The sequence below is a fragment of the Carassius auratus genome, unplaced genomic scaffold (genome assembly GCF_003368295.1).
Source record: "Carassius auratus strain Wakin unplaced genomic scaffold, ASM336829v1 scaf_tig00031390, whole genome shotgun sequence".
Lineage (NCBI taxonomy): Eukaryota > Metazoa > Chordata > Actinopteri > Cypriniformes > Cyprinidae > Carassius > Carassius auratus.
This window is the reverse complement of record NW_020525922.1, coordinates 36491-57878: the sequence shown is the minus strand read 5'-3', so window position 1 is coordinate 57878 and position 21388 is coordinate 36491. Positions and strand designations below refer to the sequence as shown.

General features: G+C 51.8%; 14 non-coding genes and 1 pseudogene across 14 annotated transcripts; all 15 read right to left on the bottom strand.

The window, feature by feature from the left end:
* Positions 1-357: 357 nt before the first annotated feature.
* On the bottom strand, positions 358-548 carry LOC113080486 (U2 spliceosomal RNA). The gene has a single exon (XR_003281884.1). It is a non-coding gene; the product is annotated as a U2 spliceosomal RNA (small nuclear RNA).
* Positions 549-2040: 1492 nt separating this feature from the next.
* LOC113080472 (U1 spliceosomal RNA) lies at positions 2041-2207 on the bottom strand. The gene has a single exon (XR_003281871.1). It is a non-coding gene; the product is annotated as a U1 spliceosomal RNA (small nuclear RNA).
* A 381-nt stretch (positions 2208-2588) lies between these two features.
* Positions 2589-2779, bottom strand: LOC113080488 (U2 spliceosomal RNA). Its single transcript, XR_003281886.1, has one exon. It is a non-coding gene; the product is annotated as a U2 spliceosomal RNA (small nuclear RNA).
* Positions 2780-4241: 1462 nt separating this feature from the next.
* On the bottom strand, positions 4242-4405 carry LOC113080471 (U1 spliceosomal RNA). Its single transcript, XR_003281870.1, has one exon. It is a non-coding gene; the product is annotated as a U1 spliceosomal RNA (small nuclear RNA).
* A 374-nt stretch (positions 4406-4779) lies between these two features.
* On the bottom strand, positions 4780-4970 carry LOC113080484 (U2 spliceosomal RNA). The gene has a single exon (XR_003281882.1). It is a non-coding gene; the product is annotated as a U2 spliceosomal RNA (small nuclear RNA).
* Positions 4971-6430: 1460 nt separating this feature from the next.
* LOC113080470 (U1 spliceosomal RNA) lies at positions 6431-6594 on the bottom strand. Its single transcript, XR_003281869.1, has one exon. It is a non-coding gene; the product is annotated as a U1 spliceosomal RNA (small nuclear RNA).
* Positions 6595-6968: 374 nt separating this feature from the next.
* Positions 6969-7159, bottom strand: LOC113080482 (U2 spliceosomal RNA). Its single transcript, XR_003281881.1, has one exon. It is a non-coding gene; the product is annotated as a U2 spliceosomal RNA (small nuclear RNA).
* A 2050-nt stretch (positions 7160-9209) lies between these two features.
* On the bottom strand, positions 9210-9373 carry LOC113080469 (U1 spliceosomal RNA). The gene has a single exon (XR_003281868.1). It is a non-coding gene; the product is annotated as a U1 spliceosomal RNA (small nuclear RNA).
* A 374-nt stretch (positions 9374-9747) lies between these two features.
* LOC113080481 (U2 spliceosomal RNA) lies at positions 9748-9938 on the bottom strand. The gene has a single exon (XR_003281880.1). It is a non-coding gene; the product is annotated as a U2 spliceosomal RNA (small nuclear RNA).
* Positions 9939-12107: 2169 nt separating this feature from the next.
* Positions 12108-12271, bottom strand: LOC113080468 (U1 spliceosomal RNA). Its single transcript, XR_003281867.1, has one exon. It is a non-coding gene; the product is annotated as a U1 spliceosomal RNA (small nuclear RNA).
* A 374-nt stretch (positions 12272-12645) lies between these two features.
* Positions 12646-12836, bottom strand: LOC113080480 (U2 spliceosomal RNA). Its single transcript, XR_003281879.1, has one exon. It is a non-coding gene; the product is annotated as a U2 spliceosomal RNA (small nuclear RNA).
* Positions 12837-14295: 1459 nt separating this feature from the next.
* Positions 14296-14459, bottom strand: LOC113080466 (U1 spliceosomal RNA). The gene has a single exon (XR_003281866.1). It is a non-coding gene; the product is annotated as a U1 spliceosomal RNA (small nuclear RNA).
* A 374-nt stretch (positions 14460-14833) lies between these two features.
* Positions 14834-15024, bottom strand: LOC113080479 (U2 spliceosomal RNA). The gene has a single exon (XR_003281878.1). It is a non-coding gene; the product is annotated as a U2 spliceosomal RNA (small nuclear RNA).
* Positions 15025-19443: 4419 nt separating this feature from the next.
* Positions 19444-19607, bottom strand: LOC113080465 (U1 spliceosomal RNA). Its single transcript, XR_003281865.1, has one exon. It is a non-coding gene; the product is annotated as a U1 spliceosomal RNA (small nuclear RNA).
* A 374-nt stretch (positions 19608-19981) lies between these two features.
* On the bottom strand, positions 19982-20157 carry LOC113080490 (uncharacterized; annotated as a pseudogene).
* Between the last annotated feature and the right edge of the window lie 1231 nt (positions 20158-21388).

Sequence of the window (21388 nt, the reverse complement as noted above, 5' to 3'; positions counted from 1 at the left end):
TCAGCCAGAGGTCTGATTTGCATCTCTACCATCCCACCAACGGTTAGCCCTCCGCCCCCGCTCCAGGAAAGGAAGGACGGGTGCCTTCCGTTACTGGCCTGGAAAACTGCCAAGCTCAATGGGCGGTGCTTCCCAACGCCAGTTTTAGATGACTCTCTTTAAACCAACACACCTGATTCGATGCACCACCTCGTCTGTGAAAGACTTCAAGACCTCAGGTGGGTGCATCGTTAGTGAAGAGTCCAAGACCCCGGAGGACACATCAGAAAAAAAGTTTGCAATAAACACAGCATCTGCAATGGCAGCTCTCATTCCTTGTTCTGCTATTCGACACAATAAATGGCAATCCCCAAAAAGGGAAAGCACACCGTTCCTGGAGACACTGCAATACCAGGCCGATGCATGGAGTGGACGGAGCAAGCCCCGGCTCCAGCTCCGTGATCTAAAAATCCATTTAATATGTAGTCCCCGGATGGGGGACGTATCAGATATTAAACTGATAAGAACAGATACTACACTTGATCTTAGCCAAAAGGCCGAGAAGCGATGCTGCTAAGACGCAGCAGGGAGGAAGCCGGACACGGCGATGCCATCTCGGCTTTGGTAAGTTTTGGGAGACCTAAAAACGCTGGGGGATGGTGGTAGCCTCCCCTGCTACAACGGTCACCGGGCTCGTCCCGATCGGCCTGACGGAAAGTACGGCATCGCTCGTAACTCCCAAACGGTTGGTCGCAGAGCCACGTGCCTTATGTCATCGGAATCCTTGGCTCGAGCCGAACGAGACGCAGGTCTCAGATTGGCTCGTCGCTCTGACGAAATTTTCGGGTATTTTGGATTTTGTCGAAAACCTTCTTTTGCAACCTAGCGCCAGGTATTTGGCCCAGTCCCACCCAAATCAGCACAGAAAGCTTCTCTGGAGTCTGACTGTCAATAATCATCCAAAAAAAGAGGAAATTTTCATTCACCTTGGCGAGGGGACCTCAAAACGTGCTAAGGTGGCGTGTCCGAGGTGGCTCGAATGGCTATAACTCCGGAAGGAGTGAGATCCCTTCACCCAAATCGGCACACCTGTGCAGGGGCTCAGTCCGAGGCCAGGTGAAAAGGGGCGCGGCGACAGGCCAGTAGGTGGCGCCGTAAGCTGAAAAATAGTGAAAATGTAATGTAAAAAGACAATCAAACAAAGATGAAGAACAACCCGAAAACACTGCGGGATCGTAGTAACCCTCCCCTGTCTGCTAACGTCACCGGCCGCCTTGTCCCGATCGGCCCTGTAAGGTGGAACTGCAGCGACGGAAAAGCTACGGGCCATCGCTCGTAAACTCCCAACGGTTGGTCCGCAGAGCCACCGTGCCCTTATGTCATCGGAATCCTGTGGCTCGAGCCGAACAGCGAGACCGCAAGGTCTCAGATTGGCTCGTCGCTCCGACGAAATTTGTCGCGGTATTTTGCGAGTTGTTGTCGAAAACACCTTTCTGTTTGCAACCCTAGCGCCAGGTATTTGGCCCAGTCCCACCCAAATGCAGCACCAGAAAGCTGTCTCTGGAGTCTAGACTGGTCAAGTAATCATCCAAAAAAAGATGGAAATTTCCATTCACCTTGGCGAGGGGACCTCAAAACGTGCTAAGGTGGGTGTCCGAGGTGGCTCGAATGGCTATAACTCCGGGAAGGAGTAGATCCCTTCACCCAAATCGCACACCTGTGCAGGGGCTCAGTCCGAGGCCAGGTGAAAAAGGGCGCGGCGACAGGCCACTAGGTGGCGCTGTAAGCGACAACAAAATTAATACGAATCGAAAAAAAGGACAAACAAACAACATGGAGACAGATACAGCTAGGCTGCAGTCAAGTCCAATCTACTTTCAAAGTAAGGTCTGCGCTATGTTCGAACTAAACTACCCACCAGGGTCTGATTTTTCAAGAGCGTAAGTGACTTTGTTTCACAGGCGCACACACGTATCTCGCATGTGACAGAACTCCCCATTCTGAAACGGAAATAAATAAAAAACTGTAAAAACCTCTTCTGCTTTGTTTCACCAACAATTTCAGGGGAGAGCCGCGAACGCAGTCCCCCACTACCATAAATTATGCAGTCGAGATTCCCGCATTTGGGGAATTCGCAGGGGTCAGCCATGGCCGGAGTGCAATGGACAAGCCTCGCCCTGGGTGAACCGCCTTTCTTGATCATGGTGTCCTCCCTGCCAGGTAAGTATGAAGGCCCAGGCGGTCAGCCAGAGGTCTGAATTTGCATCTCTACCATCCTCACCAACGGTTAGCCCTCCGCCCCCGCTCCAGGAAAGGAAGGACGGGCTGCCTTCCGTTTACTGGCCCTGGAAAACTGCCAAGCTCATGGGCCGGTGCTTCCCAACGCCAGTTTTAGATGACTCTCTTTAAACAAACACACCTGATTCGATGCACCACCTCGTCTGTGAAAGACTGTCAAGACCTCAGGTGGGTGCATCGTTAGTGGAAGAGTCGCAAGACCCCAGGAGGACACATCAGAAAAAAAGTTTGCAATAAACCACAGCATCTGCAATGGCAGCTCTCATTCCTTGTTCTGCTATTCGACACAATAAATGGCAATCCCCAAAAAGGGAAAGCACACCGTTCCTGGAGACACTGCAATACCAGGCCGATGCATGGAGTGGACGGAGCAAGCCCCCGGCTCCAGCTCCGTGATCTAAAATCCATTTAATATGTAGTCCCCGGATGGAGGACGTATCAGATATTAAACTGATAAGAACAGATACTACACTTGATCTTAGCCAAAAGGCCGAGAAGCGATGCTGCTAAGACGCAGGCAGGGAGGAAGCCGGACACGGCGATGCCCATCTCGGCTTTGGTAAGTTTTGGGAGACCTAAAAACGCTGGGGGATGGTGGTAGCCTCCCCTGTCTACAACGTCACCGGGGCCTCGTCCCGATCGGCCTGACGGAAAGTACGGCATCGCTCGTAACTCCCAAACGGTTGGTCGGCAGAGCCACGTGCCTTATGTCATCGGAATCCTTGGCTCGAGCCGAACGAGACGCAGGTCTCAGATTGGCTCGTCGCTCTGACGAAATTTTCGGGTATTTTGGATTTTGTCGAAAACCTTCTTTTGCAACCTAGCGCCAGGTATTTGGCCCAGTCCCACCCAAATCAGCACAGAAAGCTTCTCTGGAGTCTGACTGTCAATAATCATCCAAAAAAAGAGGAAATTTCCATTCACCTTGGCGAGGGGACCTCAAAACGTGCTAAGGTGGCGTGTCCGAGGTGGCTCGAATGGCTATAACTCCGGGAAGGAGTGAGATCCCTTCACCCAAATCGGCACACCTGTGCAGGGGCTCAGTCCGAGGCCAGGTGAAAAGGGGCGCGGCGACAGGCCAGTAGGTGGCGCCGTAAGCTGAAAAATAGTGAAAATGTAATGTAAAAAGACAATCAAACAAAGATGAAAACACCCGAAACACTGCGGGATCGTAGTACCCTCCCCTGTCTGCAACGTCACCGGGCCTTGTCCCGATCGGCCTGACGGTGGAACTGCAGCGACGGAAAGTACGGCATCGCTCGTAACTCCCAAACGGTTGGTCGCAGAGCCACGTGCCTTATGTCATCGGAATCCTTGGCTCGAGCCGAACGAGACGCAGGTCTCAGATTGGCTCGTCGCTCTGACGAAATTTTCGGGTATTTTGGATTTTGTCGAAAACCTTCTTTTGCAACCTAGCGCCAGGTATTTGGCCCAGTCCCACCCAAATCAGCACAGAAAGCTTCTCTGGAGTCTGACTGTCAATAATCATCCAAAAAAAGAGGAAATTTCCATTCACCTTGGCGAGGGGACCTCAAAACGTGCTAAGGTGGCGTGTCCGAGGTGGCTCGAATGGCTATAACTCCGGGAAGGAGTGAGATCCCTTCACCCAAATCGGCACACCTGTGCAGGGGCTCAGTCCGAGGCCAGGTGAAAAAGGGCGCGGCGACAGGCCACTAGGTGGCGCTGTAAGCGACAACAAAATTAATACGAATCGAAAAAAAGGACAAACAAACAACATGGAGACAGATACAGCTAGGCTGCAGTCAGTCCAATCTACTTTCAAAGTAAGGTCTGCGCTATGTTCGAACTAAACTACCCACCAGGGTCTGATTTTTCAAGAGCGTAAGTGACTTTGTTTCACAGGCGCACAACACGTATCTCGCATGTGACAGAACTCCCCATTCTGAAACGGAAATAAATAAAAAACTGTAAAAACCTCTTCTGCTTTGTTTCACCAACAATTTCAGGGGAGAGCGCGAACGCAGTCCCCCACTACCATAAATTATGCAGTCGAGATTCCCGCATTTGGGGAATTCGCAGGGGTCAGCATGGCCGGAGTGCAATGGACAAGCCTCGCCCTGGGTGAACCGCCTTCTTGATCATGGTGTCTCCCCTGCCAGGTAAGTATGAAGGCCCAGGCGGTCAGCCAGAGGTCTGATTTGCATCTCTACCATCCTCACCAACGGTTAGCCCTCCGCCCCCGCTCCAGGAAAGGAAGGACGGGTGCCTTCCGTTACTGGCCTGGAAACTGCCAAGCTCATGGGCCGGTGCTTCCCAACGCCAGTTTTAGATGACTCTCTTTAAACAAACACACCTGATTCGATGCACCACCTCGTCTGTGAAAGACTTCAAGACCTCAGGTGGGTGCATCGTTAGTGGAAGAGTCCAAGACCCCAGGAGGACACATCAGAAAAAAAGTTTGCAATAAACCACAGCATCTGCAATGGCAGCTCTCATTCCTTGTTCTGCTATTCGACACAATAAATGGCAATCCCCAAAAAGGGAAAGCACACCGTTCCTGGAGACACTGCAATACCAGGCCGATGCATGGAGTGGACGGAGCAAGCCCCGGCTCCAGCTCCGTGATCTAAAAATCCATTTAATATGTAGTCCCCGGATGGGGGACGTATCAGATATTAAACTGATAAGAACAGATACTACACTTGATCTTAGCCAAAAGGCCGAGAAGCGATGCTGCTAAGACGCAGCAGGGAGGAAGCCGGACACGGCGATGCCCATCTCGGCTTTGGTAAGTTTTGGGAGACCTAAAAACGCTGGGGGATGGTGGTAGCCTCCCCTGTCTACAACGTCACCGGGCCTCGTCCCGATCGGCCTGACGGAAAGTACGGCATCGCTCGTAACTCCCAAACGGTTGGTCGCAGAGCCACGTGCCTTATGTCATCGGAATCCTTGGCTCGAGCCGAACGAGACGCAGGTCTCAGATTGGCTCGTCGCTCTGACGAAATTTTCGGGTATTTTGGATTTTGTCGAAAACCTTCTTTTGCAACCTAGCGCCAGGTATTTGGCCCAGTCCCACCCAAATCAGCACAGAAAGCTTCTCTGGAGTCTGACTGTCAATAATCATCCAAAAAAAGAGGAAATTTCCATTCACCTTGGCGAGGGGACCTCAAAACGTGCTAAGGTGGCGTGTCCGAGGTGGCTCGAATGGCTATAACTCCGGGAAGGAGTGAGATCCCTTCACCCAAATCGGCACACCTGTGCAGGGGCTCAGTCCGAGGCCAGGTGAAAAGGGGCGCGGCGACAGGCCAGTAGGTGGCGCCGTAAGCTGAAAAATAGTGAAAATGTAATGTAAAAAGACAATCAAACAAAGATGAAAACACCCGAAACACTGCGGGATCGTAGTACCCTCCCCTGTCTGCAACGTCACCGGGCCTTGTCCCGATCGGCCTGACGGTGGAACTGCAGCGACGGAAAGTACGGCATCGCTCGTAACTCCCAAACGGTTGGTCGCAGAGCCACGTGCCTTATGTCATCGGAATCCTTGGCTCGAGCCGAACGAGACGCAGGTCTCAGATTGGCTCGTCGCTCTGACGAAATTTTCGGGTATTTTGGATTTTGTCGAAAACCTTCTTTTGCAACCTAGCGCCAGGTATTTGGCCCAGTCCCACCCAAATCAGCACAGAAAGCTTCTCTGGAGTCTGACTGTCAATAATCATCCAAAAAAAGAGGAAATTTCCATTCACCTTGGCGAGGGGACCTCAAAACGTGCTAAGGTGGCGTGTCCGAGGTGGCTCGAATGGCTATAACTCCGGGAAGGAGTGAGATCCCTTCACCCAAATCGGCACACCTGTGCAGGGGCTCAGTCCGAGGCCAGGTGAAAAAGGGCGCGGCGACAGGCCACTAGGTGGCGCTGTAAGCGACAACAAAATTAATACGAATCGAAAAAAAGGACAAACAAACAACATGGAGACAGATACAGCTAGGCTGCAGTCAGTCCAATCTACTTTCAAAGTAAGGTCTGCGCTATGTTCGAACTAAACTACCCACCAGGGTCTGATTTTTCAAGAGCGTAAGTGACTTTGTTTCACAGGCGCACAACACGTATCTCGCATGTGACAGAACTCCCCATTCTGAAACGGAAATAAATAAAAAACTGTAAAAAACCTCTTCTGCTTTGTTTCACCAACAATTTCAGGGGAGAGCGCGAACGCAGTCCCCCACTACCATAAATTATGCAGTCGAGATTCCCGCATTTGGGGAATTCGCAGGGGTCAGCATGGCCGGAGTGCAATGGACAAGCCTCGCCCTGGGTGAACCGCCTTCTTGATCATGGTGTCTCCCCTGCCAGGTAAGTATGAAGGCCCAGGCGGTCAGCCAGAGGTCTGATTTGCATCTCTACCATCCTCACCAACGGTTAGCCCTCCGCCCCCGCTCCAGGAAAGGAAGGACGGGTGCCTTCCGTTACTGGCCTGGAAACTGCCAAGCTCATGGGCCGGTGCTTCCCAACGCCAGTTTTAGATGACTCTCTTTAAACAAACACACCTGATTCGATGCACCACCTCGTCTGTGAAAGACTTCAAGACCTCAGGTGGGTGCATCGTTAGTGGAAGAGTCCAAGACCCCAGGAGGACACATCAGAAAAAAAGTTTGCAATAAACCACAGCATCTGCAATGGCAGCTCTCATTCCTTGTTCTGCTATTCGACACAATAAATGGCAATCCCCAAAAAGGGAAAGCACACCGTTCCTGGAGACACTGCAATACCAGGCCGATGCATGGAGTGGACGGAGCAAGCCCCGGCTCCAGCTCCGTGATCTAAAAATCCATTTAATATGTAGTCCCCGGATGGGGGACGTATCAGATATTAAACTGATAAGAACAGATACTACACTTGATCTTAGCCAAAAGGCCGAGAAGCGATGCTGCTAAGACGCAGCAGGGAGGAAGCCGGACACGGCGATGCCCATCTCGGCTTTGGTAAGTTATGGGAGACCTAAAAACGCTGGGGGATGGTGGTAGCCTCCCCTGTCTACAACATCACCGGGCCTCGTCCCGATCGGCCTGACGGAAAGTACGGCATCGCTCGTAACTCCCAAACGGTTGGTCGCAGAGCCACGTGCCTTATGTCATCGGAATCCTTGGCTCGAGCCGAACGAGACGCAGGTCTCAGATTGGCTCGTCGCTCTGACGAAATTTTCGGGTATTTTGGATTTTGTCGAAAACCTTCTTTTGCAACCTAGCGCCAGGTATTTGGCCCAGTCCCACCCAAATCAGCACAGAAAGCTTCTCTGGAGTCTGACTGTCAATAATCATCCAAAAAAAGAGGAAATTTCCATTCACCTTGGCGAGGGGACCTCAAAACGTGCTAAGGTGGCGTGTCCGTGGTGGCTCGAATGGCTATAACTCCGGGAAGGAGTGAGATCCCTTCACCCAAATCGGCACACCTGTGCAGGGGCTCAGTCCGAGGCCAGGTGAAAAGGGGCGCGGCGACAGGCCAGTAGGTGGCGCCGTAAGCTGAAAAATAGTGAAAATGTAATGTAAAAAGACAATCAAACAAAGATGAAAACACCCGAAACACTGCGGGATCGTAGTACCCTCCCCTGTCTGCAACGTCACCGGGCCTTGTCCCGATCGGCCTGACGGTGGAACTGCAGCGACGGAAAGTACGGCATCGCTCGTAACTCCCAAACGGTTGGTCGCAGAGCCACGTGCCTTATGTCATCGGAATCCTTGGCTCGAGCCGAACGAGACGCAGGTCTCAGATTGGCTCGTCGCTCTGACGAAATTTTCGGGTATTTTAGATTTGTCGAAAACCTTCTTTTGCAACCTAGCGCCAGGTATTTGGCCCAGTCCCACCCAAATCAGCACAGAAAGCTTCTCTGGAGTCTGACTGTCAATAATCATCCAAAAAAAGAGGAAATTTCCATTCACCTTGGCGAGGGGACCTCAAAACGTGCTAAGGTGGCGTGTCCGAGGTGGCTCGAATGGCTATAACTCCGGGAAGGAGTGAGATCCCTTCACCCAAATCGGCACACCTGTGCAGGGGCTCAGTCCGAGGCCAGGTGAAAAGGGGCGCGGCGACAGGCCAGTAGGTGGCGCCGTAAGCTGAAAAATAGTGAAAATGTAATGTAAAAAGACAATCAAACAAAGATGAAAACACCCGAAACACTGCGGGATCGTAGTACCCTCCCCTGTCTGCAACGTCACCGGGCCTTGTCCCGATCGGCCTGACGGTGGAACTGCAGCGACGGAAAGTACGGCATCGCTCGTAACTCCCAAACGGTTGGTCGCAGAGCCACGTGCCTTATGTCATCGGAATCCTTGGCTCGAGCCGAACGAGACGCAGGTCTCAGATTGGCTCGTCGCTCTGACGAAATTTTCGGGTATTTTGGATTTTGTCGAAAACCTTCTTTTGCAACCTAGCGCCAGGTATTTGGCCCAGTCCCACCCAAATCAGCACAGAAAGCTTCTCTGGAGTCTGACTGTCAATAATCATCCAAAAAAAGAGGAAATTTCCATTCACCTTGGCGAGGGGACCTCAAAACGTGCTAAGGTGGCGTGTCCGAGGTGGCTCGAATGGCTATAACTCCGGGAAGGAGTGAGATCCCTTCACCCAAATCGGCACACCTGTGCAGGGGCTCAGTCCGAGGCCAGGTGAAAAAGGGCGCGGCGACAGGCCACTAGGTGGCGCTGTAAGCGACAACAAAATTAATACGAATCGAAAAAAAGGACAAACAAACAACATGGAGACAGATACAGCTAGGCTGCAGTCAGTCCAATCTACTTTCAAAGTAAGGTCTGCGCTATGTTCGAACTAAACTACCCACCAGGGTCTGATTTTTCAAGAGCGTAAGTGACTTTGTTTCACAGGCGCACAACACGTATCTCGCATGTGACAGAACTCCCCATTCTGAAACGGAAATAAATAAAAAACTGTAAAAACCTCTTCTGCTTTGTTTCACCAACAATTTCAGGGGAGAGCGCGAACGCAGTCCCCCACTACCATAAATTATGCAGTCGAGATTCCCGCATTTGGGGAATTCGCAGGGGTCAGCATGGCCGGAGTGCAATGGACAAGCCTCGCCCTGGGTGAACCGCCTTCTTGATCATGGTGTCTCCCCTGCCAGGTAAGTATGAAGGCCCAGGCGGTCAGCCAGAGGTCTGATTTGCATCTCTACCATCCTCACCAACGGTTAGCCCTCCGCCCCCGCTCCAGGAAAGGAAGGACGGGTGCCTTCCGTTACTGGCCTGGAAACTGCCAAGCTCATGGGCCGGTGCTTCCCAACGCCAGTTTTAGATGACTCTCTTTAAACAAACACACCTGATTCGATGCACCACCTCGTCTGTGAAAGACTTCAAGACCTCAGGTGGGTGCATCGTTAGTGGAAGAGTCCAAGACCCCAGGAGGACACATCAGAAAAAAAGTTTGCAATAAACCACAGCATCTGCAATGGCAGCTCTCATTCCTTGTTCTGCTATTCGACACAATAAATGGCAATCCCCAAAAAGGGAAAGCACACCGTTCCTGGAGACACTGCAATACCAGGCCGATGCATGGAGTGGACGGAGCAAGCCCCGGCTCCAGCTCCGTGATCTAAAAATCCATTTAATATGTAGTCCCCGGATGGGGGACGTATCAGATATTAAACTGATAAGAACAGATACTACACTTGATCTTAGCCAAAAGGCCGAGAAGCGATGCTGCTAAGACGCAGCAGGGAGGAAGCCGGACACGGCGATGCCCATCTCGGCTTTGGTAAGTTTTGGGAGACCTAAAAACGCTGGGGGATGGTGGTAGCCTCCCCTGTCTACAACGTCACCGGGCCTCGTCCCGATCGGCCTGACGGAAAGTACGGCATCGCTCGTAACTCCCAAACGGTTGGTCGCAGAGCCACGTGCCTTATGTCATCGGAATCCTTGGCTCGAGCCGAACGAGACGCAGGTCTCAGATTGGCTCGTCGCTCTGACGAAATTTTCGGGTATTTTGGATTTTGTCGAAAACCTTCTTTTGCAACCTAGCGCCAGGTATTTGGCCCAGTCCCACCCAAATCAGCACAGAAAGCTTCTCTGGAGTCTGACTGTCAATAATCATCCAAAAAAAGAGGAAATTTCCATTCACCTTGGCGAGGGGACCTCAAAACGTGCTAAGGTGGCGTGTCCGAGGTGGCTCGAATGGCTATAACTCCGGGAAGGAGTGAGATCCCTTCACCCAAATCGGCACACCTGTGCAGGGGCTCAGTCCGAGGCCAGGTGAAAAGGGGCGCGGCGACAGGCCAGTAGGTGGCGCCGTAAGCTGAAAAATAGTGAAAATGTAATGTAAAAAGACAATCAAACAAAGATGAAAACACCCGAAACACTGCGGGATCGTAGTACCCTCCCCTGTCTGCAACGTCACCGGGCCGAGAAGCGATGCTGCTAAGACGCAGCAGGGAGGAAGCCGGACACGGCGATGCCCATCTCGGCTTTGGTAAGTTTTGGGAGACCTAAAAACGCTGGGGATGGTGGTAGCCTCCCCTGTCTACAACGTCACCGGGCCTCGTCCCGATCGGCCTGACGGAAAGTACGGCATCGCTCGTAACTCCCAAACGGTTGGTCGCAGAGCCACGTGCCTTATGTCATCGGAATCCTTGGCTCGAGCCGAACGAGACGCAGGTCTCAGATTGGCTCGTCGCTCTGACGAAATTTTCGGGTATTTTGGATTTTGTCGAAAACCTTCTTTTGCAACCTAGCGCCAGGTATTTGGCCCAGTCCCACCCAAATCAGCACAGAAAGCTTCTCTGGAGTCTGACTGTCAATAATCATCCAAAAAAAGAGGAAATTTCCATTCACCTTGGCGAGGGGACCTCAAAACGTGCTAAGGTGGCGTGTCCGAGGTGGCTCGAATGGCTATAACTCCGGGAAGGAGTGAGATCCCTTCACCCAAATCGGCACACCTGTGCAGGGGCTCAGTCCGAGGCCAGGTGAAAAGGGGCGCGGCGACAGGCCAGTAGGTGGCGCCGTAAGCTGAAAAATAGTGAAAATGTAATGTAAAAAGACAATCAAACAAAGATGAAAACACCCGAAACACTGCGGGATCGTAGTACCCTCCCCTGTCTGCAACGTCACCGGGCCTTGTCCCGATCGGCCTGACGGTGGAACTGCAGCGACGGAAAGTACGGCATCGCTCGTAACTCCCAAACGGTTGGTCGCAGAGCCACGTGCCTTATGTCATCGGAATCCTTGGCTCGAGCCGAACGAGACGCAGGTCTCAGATTGGCTCGTCGCTCTGACGAAATTTTCGGGTATTTTGGATTTTGTCGAAAACCTTCTTTTGCAACCTAGCGCCAGGTATTTGGCCCAGTCCCACCCAAATCAGCACAGAAAGCTTCTCTGGAGTCTGACTGTCAATAATCATCCAAAAAAAGAGGAAATTTCCATTCACCTTGGCGAGGGGACCTCAAAACGTGCTAAGGTGGCGTGTCCGAGGTGGCTCGAATGGCTATAACTCCGGGAAGGAGTGAGATCCCTTCACCCAAATCGGCACACCTGTGCAGGGGCTCAGTCCGAGGCCAGGTGAAAAAGGGCGCGGCGACAGGCCACTAGGTGGCGCTGTAAGCGACAACAAAATTAATACGAATCGAAAAAAAGGACAAACAAACAACATGGAGACAGATACAGCTAGGCTGCAGTCAGTCCAATCTACTTTCAAAGTAAGGTCTGCGCTATGTTCGAACTAAACTACCCACCAGGGTCTGATTTTTCAAGAGCGTAAGTGACTTTGTTTCACAGGCGCACAACACGTATCTCGCATGTGACAGAACTCCCCATTCTGAAACGGAAATAAATAAAAAACTGTAAAAACCTCTTCTGCTTTGTTTCACCAACAATTTCAGGGGAGAGCGCGAACGCAGTCCCCCACTACCATAAATTATGCAGTCGAGATTCCCGCATTTGGGGAATTCGCAGGGGTCAGCATGGCCGGAGTGCAATGGACAAGCCTCGCCCTGGGTGAACCGCCTTCTTGATCATGGTGTCTCCCCTGCCAGGTAAGTATGAAGGCCCAGGCGGTCAGCCAGAGGTCTGATTTGCATCTCTACCATCCTCACCAACGGTTAGCCCTCCGCCCCCGCTCCAGGAAAGGAAGGACGGGTGCCTTCCGTTACTGGCCTGGAAACTGCCAAGCTCATGGGCCGGTGCTTCCCAACGCCAGTTTTAGATGACTCTCTTTAAACAAACACACCTGATTCGATGCACCACCTCGTCTGTGAAAGACTTCAAGACCTCAGGTGGGTGCATCGTTAGTGGAAGAGTCCAAGACCCCAGGAGGACACATCAGAAAAAAAGTTTGCAATAAACCACAGCATCTGCAATGGCAGCTCTCATTCCTTGTTCTGCTATTCGACACAATAAATGGCAATCCCCAAAAAGGGAAAGCACACCGTTCCTGGAGACACTGCAATACCAGGCCGATGCATGGAGTGGACGGAGCAAGCCCCGGCTCCAGCTCCGTGATCTAAAAATCCATTTAATATGTAGTCCCCGGATGGGGGACGTATCAGATATTAAACTGATAAGAACAGATACTACACTTGATCTTAGCCAAAAGGCCGAGAAGCGATGCTGCTAAGACGCAGCAGGGAGGAAGCCGGACACGGCGATGCCCATCTCGGCTTTGGTAAGTTTTGGGAGACCTAAAAACGCTGGGGGATGGTGGTAGCCTCCCCTGTCTACAACGTCACCGGGCCTCGTCCCGATCGGCCTGACGGAAAGTACGGCATCGCTCGTAACTCCCAAACGGTTGGTCGCAGAGCCACGTGCCTTATGTCATCGGAATCCTTGGCTCGAGCCGAACGAGACGCAGGTCTCAGATTGGCTCGTCGCTCTGACGAAATTTTCGGGTATTTTGGATTTTGTCGAAAACCTTCTTTTGCAACCTAGCGCCAGGTATTTGGCCCAGTCCCACCCAAATCAGCACAGAAAGCTTCTCTGGAGTCTGACTGTCAATAATCATCCAAAAAAAGAGGAAATTTCCATTCACCTTGGCGAGGGGACCTCAAAACGTGCTAAGGTGGCGTGTCCGAGGTGGCTCGAATGGCTATAACTCCGGGAAGGAGTGAGATCCCTTCACCCAAATCGGCACACCTGTGCAGGGGCTCAGTCCGAGGCCAGGTGAAAAGGGGCGCGGCGACAGGCCAGTAGGTGGCGCCGTAAGCTGAAAAATAGTGAAAATGTAATGTAAAAAGACAATCAAACAAAGATGAAAACACCCGAAACACTGCGGGATCGTAGTACCCTCCCCTGTCTGCAACGTCACCGGGCCTTGTCCCGATCGGCCTGACGGTGGAACTGCAGCGACGGAAAGTACGGCATCGCTCGTAACTCCCAAACGGTTGGTCGCAGAGCCACGTGCCTTATGTCATCGGAATCCTTGGCTCGAGCCGAACGAGACGCAGGTCTCAGATTGGCTCGTCGCTCTGACGAAATTTTCGGGTATTTTGGATTTTGTCGAAAACCTTCTTTTGCAACCTAGCGCCAGGTATTTGGCCCAGTCCCACCCAAATCAGCACAGAAAGCTTCTCTGGAGTCTGACTGTCAATAATCATCCAAAAAAAGAGGAAATTTCCATTCACCTTGGCGAGGGGACCTCAAAACGTGCTAAGGTGGCGTGTCCGAGGTGGCTCGAATGGCTATAACTCCGGGAAGGAGTGAGATCCCTTCACCCAAATCGGCACACCTGTGCAGGGGCTCAGTCCGAGGCCAGGTGAAAAAGGGCGCGGCGACAGGCCACTAGGTGGCGCTGTAAGCGACAACAAAATTAATACGAATCGAAAAAAAGGACAAACAAACAACATGGAGACAGATACAGCTAGGCTGCAGTCAGTCCAATCTACTTTCAAAGTAAGGTCTGCGCTATGTTCGAACTAAACTACCCACCAGGGTCTGATTTTTCAAGAGCGTAAGTGACTTTGTTTCACAGGCGCACAACACGTATCTCGCATGTGACAGAACTCCCCATTCTGAAACGGAAATAAATAAAAAACTGTAAAAACCTCTTCTGCTTTGTTTCACCAACAATTTCAGGGGAGAGCGCGAACGCAGTCCCCCACTACCATAAATTATGCAGTCGAGATTCCCGCATTTGGGGAATTCGCAGGGGTCAGCATGGCCGGAGTGCAATGGACAAGCCTCGCCCTGGGTGAACCGCCTTCTTGATCATGGTGTCTCCCCTGCCAGGTAAGTATGAAGGCCCAGGCGGTCAGCCAGAGGTCTGATTTGCATCTCTACCATCCTCACCAACGGTTAGCCCTCCGCCCCCGCTCCAGGAAAGGAAGGACGGGTGCCTTCCGTTACTGGCCTGGAAACTGCCAAGCTCATGGGCCGGTGCTTCCCAACGCCAGTTTTAGATGACTCTCTTTAAACAAACACACCTGATTCGATGCACCACCTCGTCTGTGAAAGACTTCAAGACCTCAGGTGGGTGCATCGTTAGTGGAAGAGTCCAAGACCCCAGGAGGACACATCAGAAAAAAAGTTTGCAATAAACCACAGCATCTGCAATGGCAGCTCTCATTCCTTGTTCTGCTATTCGACACAATAAATGGCAATCCCCAAAAAGGGAAAGCACACCGTTCCTGGAGACACTGCAATACCAGGCCGATGCATGGAGTGGACGGAGCAAGCCCCGGCTCCAGCTCCGTGATCTAAAAATCCATTTAATATGTAGTCCCCGGATGGGGGACGTATCAGATATTAAACTGATAAGAACAGATACTACACTTGATCTTAGCCAAAAGGCCGAGAAGCGATGCTGCTAAGACGCAGCAGGGAGGAAGCCGGACACGGCGATGCCCATCTCGGCTTTGGTAAGTTTTGGGAGACCTAAAAACGCTGGGGGATGGTGGTAGCCTCCCCTGTCTACAACGTCACCGGGCCTCGTCCCGATCGGCCTGACGGAAAGTACGGCATCGCTCGTAACTCCCAAACGGTTGGTCGCAGAGCCACGTGCCTTATGTCATCGGAATCCTTGGCTCGAGCCGAACGAGACGCAGGTCTCAGATTGGCTCGTCGCTCTGACGAAATTTTCGGGTATTTTGGATTTTGTCGAAAACCTTCTTTTGCAACCTAGCGCCAGGTATTTGGCCCAGTCCCACCCAAATCAGCACAGAAAGCTTCTCTGGAGTCTGACTGTCAATAATCATCCAAAAAAAGAGGAAATTTCCATTCACCTTGGCGAGGGGACCTCAAAACGTGCTAAGGTGGCGTGTCCGAGGTGGCTCGAATGGCTATAACTCCGGGAAGGAGTGAGATCCCTTCACCCAAATCGGCACACCTGTGCAGGGGCTCAGTCCGAGGCCAGGTGAAAAGGGGCGCGGCGACAGGCCAGTAGGTGGCGCCGTAAGCTGAAAAATAGTGAAAATGTAATGTAAAAAGACAATCAAACAAAGATGAAAACACCCGAAACACTGCGGGATCGTAGTACCCTCCCCTGTCTGCAACGTCACCGGGCCTTGTCCCGATCGGCCTGACGGTGGAACTGCAGCGACGGAAAGTACGGCATCGCTCGTAACTCCCAAACGGTTGGTCGCAGAGCCACGTGCCTTATGTCATCGGAATCCTTGGCTCGAGCCGAACGAGACGCAGGTCTCAGATTGGCTCGTCGCTCTGACGAAATTTTCGGGTATTTTGGATTTTGTCGAAAACCTTCTTTTGCAACCTAGCGCCAGGTATTTGGCCCAGTCCCACCCAAATCAGCACAGAAAGCTTCTCTGGAGTCTGACTGTCAATAATCATCCAAAAAAAGAGGAAATTTCCATTCACCTTGGCGAGGGGACCTCAAAACGTGCTAAGGTGGCGTGTCCGAGGTGGCTCGAATGGCTATAACTCCGGGAAGGAGTGAGATCCCTTCACCCAAATCGGCACACCTGTGCAGGGGCTCAGTCCGAGGCCAGGTGAAAAGGGGCGCGGCGACAGGCCAGTAGGTGGCGCCGTAAGCTGAAAAATAGTGAAAATGTAATGTAAAAAGACAATCAAACAAAGATGAAAACACCCGAAACACTGCGGGATCGTAGTACCCTCCCCTGTCTGCAACGTCACCGGGCCTTGTCCCGATCGGCCTGACGGTGGAACTGCAGCGACGGAAAGTACGGCATCGCTCGTAACTCCCAAACGGTTGGTCGCAGAGCCACGTGCCTTATGTCATCGGAATCCTTGGCTCGAGCCGAACGAGACGCAGGTCTCAGATTGGCTCGTCGCTCTGACGAAATTTTCGGGTATTTTGGATTTTGTCGAAAACCTTCTTTTGCAACCTAGCGCCAGGTATTTGGCCCAGTCCCACCCAAATCAGCACAGAAAGCTTCTCTGGAGTCTGACTGTCAATAATCATCCAAAAAAAGAGGAAATTTCCATTCACCTTGGCGAGGGGACCTCAAAACGTGCTAAGGTGGCGTGTCCGAGGTGGCTCGAATGGCTATAACTCCGGGAAGGAGTGAGATCCCTTCACCCAAATCGGCACACCTGTGCAGGGGCTCAGTCCGAGGCCAGGTGAAAAGGGGCGCGGCGACAGGCCAGTAGGTGGCGCCGTAAGCTGAAAAATAGGGAAAATGTAATGTAAAAAGACAATCAAACAAAGATGAAAACACCCGAAACACTGCGGGATCGTAGTACCCTCCCCTGTCTGCAACGTCACCGGGCCTTGTCCCGATCGGCCTGACGGTGGAACTGCAGCGACGGAAAGTACGGCATCGCTCGTAACTCCCAAACGGTTGGTCGCAGAGCCACGTGCCTTATGTCATCGGAATCCTTGGCTCGAGCCGAACGAGACGCAGGTCTCAGATTGGCTCGTCGCTCTGACGAAATTTTCGGGTATTTTGGATTTTGTCGAAAACCTTCTTTTGCAACCTAGCGCCAGGTATTTGGCCCAGTCCCACCCAAATCAGCACAGAAAGCTTCTCTGGAGTCTGACTGTCAATAATCATCCAAAAAAAGAGGAAATTTCCATTCACCTTGGCGAGGGGACCTCAAAACGTGCTAAGGTGGCGTGTCCGAGGTGGCTCGAATGGCTATAACTCCGGGAAGGAGTGAGATCCCTTCACCCAAATCGGCACACCTGTGCAGGGGCTCAGTCCGAGGCCAGGTGAAAAGGGGCGCGGCGACAGGCCAGTAGGTGGCGCCGTAAGCTGAAAAATAGGGAAAATGTAATGTAAAAAGACAATCAAACAAAGATGAAAACACCCGAAACACTGCGGGATCGTAGTACCCTCCCCTGTCTGCAACGTCACCGGGCCTTGTCCCGATCGGCCTGACGGTGGAACTGCAGCGACGGAAAGTACGGCATCGCTCGTAACTCCCAAACGGTTGGTCGCAGAGCCACGTGCCTTATGTCATCGGAATCCTTGGCTCGAGCCGAACGAGACGCAGGTCTCAGATTGGCTCGTCGCTCTGACGAAATTTTCGGGTATTTTGGATTTTGTCGAAAACCTTCTTTTGCAACCTAGCGCCAGGTATTTGGCCCAGTCCCACCCAAATCAGCACAGAAAGCTTCTCTGGAGTCTGACTGTCAATAATCATCCAAAAAAAGAGGAAATTTCCATTCACCTTGGCGAGGGGACCTCAAAACGTGCTAAGGTGGCGTGTCCGAGGTGGCTCGAATGGCTATAACTCCGGGAAGGAGTGAGATCCCTTCACCCAAATCGGCACACCTGTGCAGGGGCTCAGTCCGAGGCCAGGTGAAAAGGGGCGCGGCGACAGGCCAGTAGGTGGCGCCGTAAGCTGAAAAATAGTGAAAATGTAATGTAAAAAGACAATCAAACAAAGATGAAAACACCCGAAACACTGCGGGATCGTAGTACCCTCCCCTGTCTGCAACGTCACCGGGCCTTGTCCCGATCGGCCTGACGGTGGAACTGCAGCGACGGAAAGTACGGCATCGCTCGTAACTCCCAAACGGTTGGTCGCAGAGCCACGTGCCTTATGTCATCGGAATCCTTGGCTCGAGCCGAACGAGACGCAGGTCTCAGATTGGCTCGTCGCTCTGACGAAATTTTCGGGTATTTTGGATTTTGTCGAAAACCTTCTTTTGCAACCTAGCGCCAGGTATTTGGCCCAGTCCCACCCAAATCAGCACAGAAAGCTTCTCTGGAGTCTGACTGTCAATAATCATCCAAAAAAAGAGGAAATTTCCATTCACCTTGGCGAGGGGACCTCAAAACGTGCTAAGGTGGCGTGTCCGAGGTGGCTCGAATGGCTATAACTCCGGGAAGGAGTGAGATCCCTTCACCCAAATCGGCACACCTGTGCAGGGGCTCAGTCCGAGGCCAGGTGAAAAGGGGCGCGGCGACAGGCCAGTAGGTGGCGCCGTAAGCTGAAAAATAGGGAAAATGTAATGTAAAAAGACAATCAAACAAAGATGAAAACACCCGAAACACTGCGGGATCGTAGTACCCTCCCCTGTCTGCAACGTCACCGGGCCTTGTCCCGATCGGCCTGACGGTGGAACTGCAGCGACGGAAAGTACGGCATCGCTCGTAACTCCCAAACGGTTGGTCGCAGAGCCACGTGCCTTATGTCATCGGAATCCTTGGCTCGAGCCGAACGAGACGCAGGTCTCAGATTGGCTCGTCGCTCTGACGAAATTTTCGGGTATTTTGGATTTTGTCGAAAACCTTCTTTTGCAACCTAGCGCCAGGTATTTGGCCCAGTCCCACCCAAATCAGCACAGAAAGCTTCTCTGGAGTCTGACTGTCAATAATCATCCAAAAAAAGAGGAAATTTCCATTCACCTTGGCGAGGGGACCTCAAAACGTGCTAAGGTGGCGTGTCCGAGGTGGCTCGAATGGCTATAACTCCGGGAAGGAGTGAGATCCCTTCACCCAAATCGGCACACCTGTGCAGGGGCTCAGTCCGAGGCCAGGTGAAAAAGGGCGCGGCGACAGGCCACTAGGTGGCGCTGTAAGCGACAACAAAATTAATACGAATCGAAAAAAAGGACAAACAAACAACATGGAGACAGATACAGCTAGGCTGCAGTCAGTCCAATCTACTTTCAAAGTAAGGTCTGCGCTATGTTCGAACTAAACTACCCACCAGGGTCTGATTTTTCAAGAGCGTAAGTGACTTTGTTTCACAGGCGCACAACACGTATCTCGCATGTGACAGAACTCCCCATTCTGAAACGGAAATAAATAAAAAACTGTAAAAACCTCTTCTGCTTTGTTTCACCAACAATTTCAGGGGAGAGCGCGAACGCAGTCCCCCACTACCATAAATTATGCAGTCGAGATTCCCGCATTTGGGGAATTCGCAGGGGTCAGCATGGCCGGAGTGCAATGGACAAGCCTCGCCCTGGGTGAACCGCCTTCTTGATCATGGTGTCTCCCCTGCCAGGTAAGTATGAAGGCCCAGGCGGTCAGCCAGAGGTCTGATTTGCATCTCTACCATCCTCACCAACGGTTAGCCCTCCGCCCCCGCTCCAGGAAAGGAAGGACGGGTGCCTTCCGTTACTGGCCTGGAAACTGCCAAGCTCATGGGCCGGTGCTTCCCAACGCCAGTTTTAGATGACTCTCTTTAAACAAACACACCTGATTCGATGCACCACCTCGTCTGTGAAAGACTTCAAGACCTCAGGTGGGTGCATCGTTAGTGGAAGAGTCCAAGACCCCAGGAGGACACATCAGAAAAAAAGTTTGCAATAAACCACAGCATCTGCAATGGCAGCTCTCATTCCTTGTTCTGCTATTCGACACAATAAATGGCAATCCCCAAAAAGGGAAAGCACACCGTTCCTGGAGACACTGCAATACCAGGCCGATGCATGGAGTGGACGGAGCAAGCCCCGGCTCCAGCTCCGTGATCTAAAAATCCATTTAATATGTAGTCCCCGGATGGGGGACGTATCAGATATTAAACTGATAAGAACAGATTTTTTTCTTTCGAAAAAGTTTTATTGTCACCATTTACATTTTTTCCATTTGCATTTTTTCTTTTTCACACAACATTTTCTTTTTAATCACACATTAAAACAAGCAATATAATATATAATAAATACACATGGTAAAATGAAAGAAACAATCATTGTTAAAAAGCATTTGATTAAAACCACAGTGTTTTGCTTGTTTTTAAAAGTCCATTATTGAGGTGTGTTTAAAAGGTGCGGTCAGTTCCAAAAGTAAAATACAAATTTTAAAAAAAGCAAACAAGCCTCGTATATATATATGTTAATAAAACCTCTTTCATGATAAAACAATAAAAACACCAATTAAAAATCATCTATTGTGCAAGACCGGGGGTGAGTCCTTATCAAGTGGGTCATCACCCCACTCTCCAGAACAGGGACATGAGATGCTACTTTATGGACTCAGCGGAGATCCCCTCTCCTCCGGCCCGCTGGCCCGCTGTTCCCGTAGCCAGAGTGGTGAGGGTGCATCTACGGGCGGCCAGGGTCGGTGCCTGCCGGGACCCTCTCCGTGCGACCCCGGCCCCCCCGTCCGAATATCGTCGTCCGGTACCCCTGCAGCATTGATGTTACCTTTAGCTCGCATGCATGGAGGGTTACCGTAACGCGCTTCCCCACCAGCAGGTTTCTGGTGGCCCAGATGGCATCCTTGATGACGTTGAGGGTGAGCCAGAGCGAGGTAAATTTCTGTGCCGTCAAGTCCTTCAAGCCCCGGCCCACCCCAAGGATGGCGAGCTGGTACCCGAACTGGGCCCCACCCGCTGGTAGGCACGGGAAATACAGGGGGCCGGTCTTGGCCCACAGGTCCCGCGCAGTGCTGCACTCCCAGAGCAGGTGGTGGACGGTCTCCGGGGAATTGCAGCCGGACCGCGGGCAGATGGGGTTCTTGGCCATGCCTCTGGAGTGCATAACCGCCCTGACCGGGAGGATCTCATGAGCCACCATCCACGATAAGTCCTTGTGCCTGTTCTGGAGAGCGGGGTGAGCCGCGTTCCGCCAAACCTGTTTGGCCTCACTTGGTGTGAGGCCCGGAACTGGACTCACCGGTTCCCGGTCCTGCACAACAGAGATGAGAGACTTGTGTTGAGTTAAAATGGTGACATCTTCACTCTCTAAAAGGTATTTCTTTAAAAACTTTTTTATAAAACTGTACTCTTTGGGCAAGTTAAAAGACACTGGGGTTTTCAAGTCCACTGGTAAAATTTTCAGTGTTCGTAGGTA